Source organism: Tachypleus tridentatus, chromosome 6 (genome assembly GCF_004210375.1).
Source record: "Tachypleus tridentatus isolate NWPU-2018 chromosome 6, ASM421037v1, whole genome shotgun sequence".
NCBI classification, from domain to species: domain Eukaryota; kingdom Metazoa; phylum Arthropoda; class Merostomata; order Xiphosura; family Limulidae; genus Tachypleus; species Tachypleus tridentatus.
Window position 1 is genome coordinate 79,721,425 of NC_134830.1, and position 9,511 is coordinate 79,730,935.

General features: G+C 32.4%; 1 long non-coding RNA gene across 2 annotated transcripts; it reads left to right on the top strand.

Annotated features, from left to right (window-relative positions):
- Positions 1–858: 858 nt before the first annotated feature.
- On the top strand, positions 859–5,762 carry LOC143254593 (uncharacterized). 2 transcript variants are annotated; one of them, XR_013030272.1, is made up of 3 exons: positions 876–1,489; positions 2,312–2,445; positions 4,774–5,762. It is a non-coding gene; the product is annotated as an uncharacterized LOC143254593 (long non-coding RNA). The 2 variants fall into 2 exon arrangements; XR_013030273.1 differs by lacking the exon at positions 4,774–5,762 and having other exon boundaries at positions 859–1,489; positions 2,312–2,665.
- The last annotated feature ends 3,749 nt before the right edge of the window (positions 5,763–9,511 follow it).

Here is a 9,511-nt window from a genome sequence, read left to right on the forward strand (position 1 = left end):
AAATACAGTAATCATAATTAAAAACTAAATTATAGGCATGTGTAATTTTCATATTAACTTATTAAACTCCTAAAGTTTCTTGCTGAGGGACATCGTTTACGCTAGCCAAAAAAACAAACAAATAGCTTTTCTCTGCATTCATGTTTCCAGTTAGTGTATTTGTATTTCATTTTATTTAATTTAATACTTTTGATCACCATAAGGAAGACATTTTCTCTAGGATTCTTTCCATAGTCTTCTCTCACTAATCGTGATAGAGCTCAGTATAGTTACTAGTATAACTACTAGCAGAGACAAGCCCCCTTCCCCAGTTGCACAAGGGTATATTTTTGGACTTATAACGCTATAAACTTGGTTTCGATACTCGTGGTGGACAGAGCATAGATAGCCTCTTGTTGAGCTTTGTGCTTAATTACAGACGAGTTTAAAGTAGAAACAAAAAATCCTCAACAAATCAATGGTCACGAACAAAATATTTTTAATTGATATTGTTTTATAATTCTTTGGTATTCCTTTTTAATTATAGCATAATTTTCCATTAACTCTAAAAATCAAGTTAAAGCTAGAGGATGCATTTATAAACACATAGGGACTTGTAAGTAACGAGTATACTTGTAAGTAACGAGTATACCTGTAAGGAGGTAGATACGAAGAAGATAAATACTTGTGTAGATAGATCAAGGTAGAAAAAATGTATTCTATAATAATATAGAAACTGATATTTTTGTTTCTTTTCCTTGTACTTCATCTTTAGAAGGGGTTCTCTAACATTTTGTAATTACGAATCCCCCTCGACCGTTTTCTCCGTATGTCACTGTCATGTATTAAATAGTTTTATCACCGAGTGTGCGTCTGGTAACTTAACAATAACTTTGTGTTCTGGTACTTCAATTTATCCGCTCCAAGGGCTGCGCTCTTTCTCAATGATTTTGGCTAATACAGTTTTTCGCTCAATTACGAGTCATCGATGGAGTTTTGAAAGGCACTAAAGCCGCGTTAAAAGCACTTATACTGCAACTCAAGCGATAGTGTGTTATTGCCAAGTTCTAAACTTCTACATCTTCTCGATCGTTTGGCAGACAGATATACCACTGATGCAGAAGCAGTAAATGGAAATACTAACCTATTTATATAAGAAGTGAGAAGTTCGTGAACAAGAAGCAGGGAATAAACACAACATCCTGACAAGTGACACGACAGTCGCAACGGCACGTGCAGCCCAGGCTTGTGTAAAAATACCGGAAATTTCTCTGAGTGTATATACTTAAACTCCAGACCCCAGATGCGCCTGAGTGTGTTATTAAGGGTTAAAGAGGTAGGGTGCAGCCATCGACGAAACACTTGAACAATATTTGAAAAATATTTGTTTTGCCAGAACAAGGAAAATTTCACCTGATATTATGTCTGCATAACATATTGTCGGGAACAGCATATGCTATTTTTAGTCGCCATATACGCCTATAACCTTCTCATATTGAGAATAATATTAGTAAGTAGAATAATTTATTGCCTTCTGGTAACTGTTCTGAATCTCCTAAAATTTATTGTAATTTAAAGCTTTAAAATATTAGTAAAAGTAGTGTGAAACTTATTTAATATTATCAAAAGGCTAAAATCAAATAAACATTACATGTATAACTATCCTTCTCAAATGACCACTTGCTTAAATAATTCTGAAAACATCAATAAAGTTAGCGAATTAATAGCTTTAAACAATCTCATCTTATCATTTTATTATCTTTTATCTTTTATTGAAGAAGCAGGAATGTTTTTATTGGCAACACATTTACAGTACATATAAATAAATATAAATAGCAAAAATTGTGTTATTATCTTAAATATTTTTTTAATGAATCAGAGAAAACTGACTATATACGGTTTTATTACAAGCTTATGCATTTGTCAATAGAGGGCAATGAAATATAATTTTCTAATACAACGTACAGTAACTGCTACAGTAACATCGTGCTTGGTACCCCTTGCTTCACCTTTAACATTAAAAGTAAAACCGGTTAGTGAACTATTTTTAACACTTCTATTATTTGGTGAAGACTGCGTTAAAACAGCCTCCTTGTTTAAGTTAACTCGTAGTAGCGGATATTTAGAAGTACTGTAATTGTTCAGTAAACTTTACTTTTCAGGATAAGTATCTCTAGTGAGCGCTAAATACTTTTAAAGTGAGTAAACGTGTCAGTTGTAAAGAAGTATTTAATGTAACAAACCACAATGAATAATAAAACTATGAAATTAAGATTTTCGGTCCCTGGCCCTTCACTAGATTGGAGAACGATTTTGATTACATTTCTTTCAGTTTAGATCAGAGGTGTCGATGGACATTGATACACGAGGCTTTTGCCAGGATCCTGTTCGACAGTGCCCTGAAACCCAGTTGGTATGAAAAGAATAGAACACCATGATCGAAATCAGATTCCCGCTCCTTTGGGTGTAAGCCTTGAATCTTTTACGCACCTAGCGACTCCTCCAGTTTTTATAAAATTAAGATATTTTTTCCTTATTCATCCTCTCGTCGTAATCAAATGCTTCAGTACAATATACGAAGGTAAAAATTCTCTGACGCATATTTTCAAATTATGATAATTTGAAAATATGCTGAAGTTTGAATTTGTTCCCACAGTTGATGAATAATAAACATAGTCATGTTTAACTACACGTGAGCTATTTCTTTCACATGTATACAAACATTTACGTTAAAACAATATACAACACAACTACTGGATTAGCAAGGGTCGTGGTAAAGTTGGTGTTCTCACGACTGCACGCTAGATTCAAAAATTAAACAATGTCTTGCTCTTCCCAATATTCGATGGTGAGCATTTAAAAAAAAAAAAAGATATGGTAATGTATGTCACTGTGACAGTTTCGGTTTGTTTATTAAACATTCAATCGTGCATTCGTGAATCTTCTGTCCTTAGAGCTGTTATATTTGTACATCTCATTCCTCGTACGATATCTTTATTGTGATGATGATTGTGAATAAGTACTGTTGTGTTTATTAAAGTGAAAAATCATTATTTTTTATTTTGTCATAACATTTTATGATCATATTGGTCGAGTTCTTTCTATTGTAAATTATTAACTCTCAAATTAGTACAATTTAGTTTTCATCTCCCATCTTTACGTCAGGAATACGTGACTTAGCGACTAGACTAAGTTAAGACTTATCTCTAAAACAAAGACATAACCAATTGTACTAACAACTAAACAATTAGATCGCATAGAACATACAAAAGAGTTCACTTCCTGAATAAAACATACATCAGAAACAAATAATATGCATGCTCATAGCAAACACTCGGTGGACTCAGCAGAGAGTCCGATGTGGCTTTACTGTAACAAATTAAAACCAACAAAAACACACATACACACACAAACAATCTAAAAAGTTTTGCATTATTTTAATTAATAGTTAGTTGTTTGTTGCTAAACTCAAAAGTACACAAGAGGCTATCTGTGCTTTGCCTACTAAGGGTATCGAAAACAGGTTTTAGAGTTATAAGCCTTCAGACTTACTGCTTGATCACAGAAAGTGTTTAATTAATATGAAACAATAAAAGGACAATACCATACCTACAGTGTTGCATCATGAGACTAAGCTGAATCTCAAGTTTCATTAGTAAATATTAATAACGGCATGGTCAACGCATCAGTTTTGGGAAGTTTCTATATTCTTACACTTGAATACCATAAGAACACATTACCAGAATACTTTAAAACGTAATGACAAACAAGCTGAAAAGTCGTGTTTATAAGTATGATAAATTAGACATACTTAACAGTTCTGGTTTAGTGATGGTAAAATTATGTTTGAAATATACTGTCAAGTCAAATTTTGTCTATAATGGTTATTAACTTCATGTATTATAAGCGAACCACCAAAACTAGTTGTTTATTCATTCAAAAGTATATTTTTAAATATGTGTGTGTGAAATTGTAGTGTTAAGTGTTGTGAGATACGAAGTTTTGTTTATAACTTTTTTCCTTGTGATTGCGTTAACCTCAATCTTGATTTTTGTTTCTTTATACACCCATTACACTAAGCTTATATTTTTGTATTCTATTGTAATTCATAAGTATTTTATTTAGTTTTCTAATAAACTTTGAATACTGTGCTATTGTCATAGTAATGTTGGTGAAATACTCGTACTCTATATAAGGTGCCCCCGCTAGTACAGCGGTATGTTTCCAGATTTACAACGCTACAATCAGGGGTTCGATTCCCCTTGGTGGGCTCAGCAGATAGCCCGATGTGGCTTTGCTACAAGAAAAAAACACACACACACACTTGTACAACGCTTAGAAATATGAAAAACTAAGGCTTTGGTATTTACATTGGTAGTATATCTTTGTAAGTATGATAAAGATAACATCTATAGGTTTAGAAAATCTCACGAAGTTAAAGTTATTTTAGTGAAACTTAAAAAAATTTGACATCAAACATGTTTCTAAATTTTTGGAAATAAGTTCTTATAATTACCTGAAAATCTTACTTTTTATTACATACTACGTATGTCAATCTTTCTACATTTTTATAGCATATTATGAAAACGATATCAAAGAACAATACTTATGAACTTTGCTGATGTCAATCATAATTGGTCAGTGTACAATATATACGGCAATGATTATTAAATAGGGAGTAACTGCAGCAAAATCAGTAAAGAAGAGATGTAATTCAGTATAAATTAAATTGCTAGTGGTTGATTCAATGTCGTTTAGTATTGGGGAAATGTATTTGTGTTTTTACTTTTAAAGGTTTCATGACACAATATCACTGACGGAGGAAACGTTTAAGAATACAAACTGGATTATCGAGTCTATAGTAGCGAAAAAGAAAAGAAAACTAGACAGTAGTCGGGATAGTGAAAGTTACAAAAAGTGATTGGGAAAATACGATTTTTCCAATACTTTGTTGAGAAGCAAAAAATAATGAATCTATTAAAAGTTCCTATCAGGAAGAAAATCTCAAAGGAGACTAAATCCTTCTACACATGATGAAAAGGCTATCAGAGAAAGAATGGACTGGACATTTCCTGACAAACAAAGGATGATTGTCGTTCAAGGGAAACTGGTATCAAAGTAAGAAGTAGAATTTTTGAAATTATTTAGTGGAGATGTACATCATAAGTGGCAGGCTCCTCTTTGGTTATATTTGATGCTCTAAGTAATGTTACTGGTTTGATATTCCTCATTTGAAGAATATAGAAAATTTGTGCATGTTGTGTCCAACACCCTGATTAGAATCATAATAGTATTGGAGAAAAGTTGTCCTAATAAATATTTTTTACCTTTCCAATTAATAAGTTTTTGGATATAGAACACACTGTATTTGATATTCATATCAATTTCTGAAGAGAATCCAATAACACAGTGGATTCATTGAATACCTGTTTGTTATAGCACATGTGTATTTTCTTTGAAAAATTATATAAAAGTTTTAAATGCAAGCCAGGTTTGTTTGTCGTTTGCCATCTTTGATGTTTTTCAACTAATTTACGTTTCTTATGAAATAAGACCATAAACATTGTGTGTAAAGTTATAGCAGACAAATCCAATTAAATTTAAACTTATTTATTTTTAAACCATTTCAGTTTAGTTTTGTATATCCAGCTTCTTAGTGACGTTAGAAATTCCTATACAATGTTTCATCTCGTAAGAAATAAATGTTCAACATTACAGTTCAGAATTAAAATACGACAAAAATTCGCATTTCATTTGAATTTTGAACTGTGCTTTGGACTGTCTCTTTTATACGATCCAATGTCATATATTAATCTGTAACAATCATAAGAAGCTAAATTTAAGAATAGTGTCGACACTATTTTGTAAGTTTTTCATGAAGTGCAATAAAGTGCATGAAACAAATGTAATCTTTAGTTTTAATTTCTGTTTGAAATGCGTAATAATAATAGCAAATACAGCGAGTTAGTGAGACATGAAAAACCTGATGGACATAACGTGGTAACAATATAACTGCCTGAGTTGTTGTTTCACGAAAATAAACCAGACTTCACAACAACAACAACAACAAAGAATTCATTTCTCTCTTCTTTTTCGGCCCGGCATGGCCAAGCGCGATAAGGCATGCGATTCGTAACCTGAGGGTCGCGGGTTCGCATCCCAGTCGCGCCAAACATGCTCGCCCTTTCAGCTGTAGGGGCGTTATAATGTGACGGGTAATCCCACTATTCGTTGGTAAAAAGAGTAGCCCAAGAGTTGGCGGGGGGTGGTGATGACTAGCTGCCTTCCCTCTAGTCTTACACTGCTAAATTAGGGACGGCTAGCACAGATAGCCCTTAAGTAGCTTTGTGCAAAGTTCAAAAACAAACGAACTCTTGTTTTTCTCGGTCAGTATATTTGACAAAGATGGGAAATCTCTTTTGTTTTCTTAATGTGCTGTTTTCTGCACAGCTACTGATTTTAAACTAAAACTGGTTATTACACGACTATGTGTAAAATAACTTCTGAGTTTCTGTAGAGTGTTCGAGCTCTAAAACTTGTAAATAAATGTTAAGTTCATCCTGCAATAGAATGAGATTGTTTTCTCTCCAAACCATAAATCTTTTTTAATTTAAAGCATTTGCATCGGAGACTTCTACTTCTACTGTTTAAACATGAGTATTTTTCTATAGGGATTCAATGACCTCATTAAATGCACCCTCTGAATTTGACAAAAAGTCTGTTATTGTGTAACTTATTGGAGAGAAATCGTTGAAGTGCGTTTTTTGTAGACTGTAGAGCAAAGGTTAGTCACGCACTTTATTGTAAGTTTGTAATTCTCTGCGAGTAGTAATTTAGAATTTTTGTGAACTGAATTTTTTTATTTTTTTATTTTCTATTTAATAAACTAGCAAAAGAGTTTCTAGAATAAATTCCAAGGAAAATACTCTGCCAACAGAAAGTAAAATAAACTCCAAAATATCAAGTTTGATAATGTTACATAAGTCATTTTTCAACAATCCTGTGAACAAGTTCGATGTAAAGCAATATCTTAACTGGAGTCATAGCAGTAACTTTTGCCAGGGTCTTTCAGCTGTAAAATTAATATAAAAAGGAAGGTAAATTTCCAGTTTTTTCGTGCTACCTTACTTTTACATAATATATTTGCAGGCTTTATCCTTCCTTATAATTTGGCTCTGACAACTTCGGTATTGTTATTATTATTTACTTAAAAACACAATTAACTAGAACAACATTTCATCATATTTTATGATGACTTATTACAAAAGAAAGAGAATGATGTAGGAATGACAATCCTAAAAAGAATAAGAATAAGGCAGGGATGAATACACAAAACTATAGAAAAATTCCTATACAAGTAGCCAACATCTTTCCAAAAACCGTTTCCTACAACTAACTGTTGAATTTCTTTCATTTGCATGAATTCAGGTTGGAATAAAAGCATTTAAATTGAATAATACTGTAAGGTCCTACAATGACTAATTCCCGTAAGCTTGTAACATTGGCTTAGTGACGAGTTACGTAGGTAATTTTGTATATTTTTGTGTATTCATACTTACTTTATTTCTGTAGTTTTGGGCATTGCTATCCCTATTTTTTACTTGTTTCCCTTCTTTTATTAAACAATACCAATAAAAATATCATAATGAATAGTAGTCTCTATGAAGTTTTAGTCTGGCATGATGAGTTATCTTCATGGACATCATGCGTTGAAGTTAGTAAAGTGTTATAACACTTCTGCACTTTTAAAATTAAAATGCAACATTTTGATGTGTATGTATTTGTAATAACTTCAATCATTGGTGAACTAGTCCTTCTGACACCAGAATCAAAATAATCAACAGAACATTTGGCTATAACGCTAGTTTAGCGATGTTTTTTGGCTAAACTGAAGGTCTTAATAGCTTTTGAAAACTTAACTTAGGTGTTTATAGAAGTCTCTTAGATTGTCATAAGGGAGATTTGAGACTATGATGAGCAATACCTGGTATTAAACGGCCATTTTTCCTAGCCCATCCCTACATACTAAGTACTTTCACGCTTAATAAAAAGTATCAATGCGACGATGCATATCAAGGCTAACAACATATGTAAGGGGTATTATTAAAAGAACCTTTGTGCATTCTATAAGTAAGAAAAAACATTTTATGCAAATCACAGCAAATAGTTAGATAGCATGTGAGTGTGTGTGTGTTTTCTTATAGCAAAGCCACATAGGGCTATCTGCTGAGCTCACCGAGGGGGATCGAACCCCTGATTTTAGCGGTGTAAATCCCGAGACTTACCGCTGTACTAGCTGGAGGCAGCATGTGAGTAAAAAGCAAGCTAAATAACACTAAAGCAAATATTTTAAGCTCAAGAAATTTAAATGTAAAAAATGAATAATACATGATAATTTATACATTCTAACCTATCGAAAAACAAACACGCTTGACTATGTGACCCGTTTGACCACAACCGTGATTACTTTCGAGATCTTTAAACTATATTCTCTTACTGTGAAGTAATCAGTTTACAGCGTGTGTAGGTGCTCTAAACAGAATTGTAACCGATGAGAAAAATAACTTGTTGAAACCACTTTAGTACAGCACATATAAGATTAACCTATAAACCATTAATTTAGGCCAGTTTTATTCTTTCAGAAATTCCCATTGTAAATATCATTTTATTGGATGTCTTCGTTTCGTATACGTGTAAGAGACACGAAATAGAACTGTTGAAATTTATGAACAACTACACAACCTCTTTGAATGATCAACCATCCGTATCTATTTGATAAACACCTACACACACTTACACATAACACATAGTTTAGAAGGGAAACACAAGCATAATCGTATGTAGTATTAAACGGTACAAATGAAACATAACTGGACTGAGCGATTCGAATACTCCTGTTGAATAATTCTATCATAATCTCCTATTATATTTCAACTACACAACGAGGCATTATTTTATAAACTGCAAAGCCCTTTGTGACTTTTTTTTTTAAGAAGAGTGAAAACATAGAATAACTAGCTGTTAATTTTCAATGGCTAGTGGGCGTGTAGTAATCGTGTTCGTGGTGGCATGTGGAAGAAACTTAGATGACGTCATGTTTGTAGACTGAAAACATTTCTAAGAGCAACGTGTGCTAATAATATTCTGTCATCCTATAAATATAAACTACTCATTTAGCCTTGGAAGTAAATATTAAAATCTTTGATAATATAGTATCTTAGTAGATTAACACCTAGTCCTAATGTTCGTTTTGCATTCATAAAGTAATGAACAAAGAAAAATTAACAATGTATTCATAAATTCAGATGGGTTTGTCATGCTAATTTCAAAATTACTGTGATAATGTAATTTAAGCTTTTTAATGCAAGTATATATATATATATATATAAGCAATAACGTATTCAATTTTTCGCAGCTGTATATTTTAAGAGATGCATGAAGAAATTGATAGTTAACTATGGAGGGAAGAAAACACATCCTGTTGATAAAATATGTAGTTGTTTTTTGTGTTTTATCTTTTAAATGTAAGATC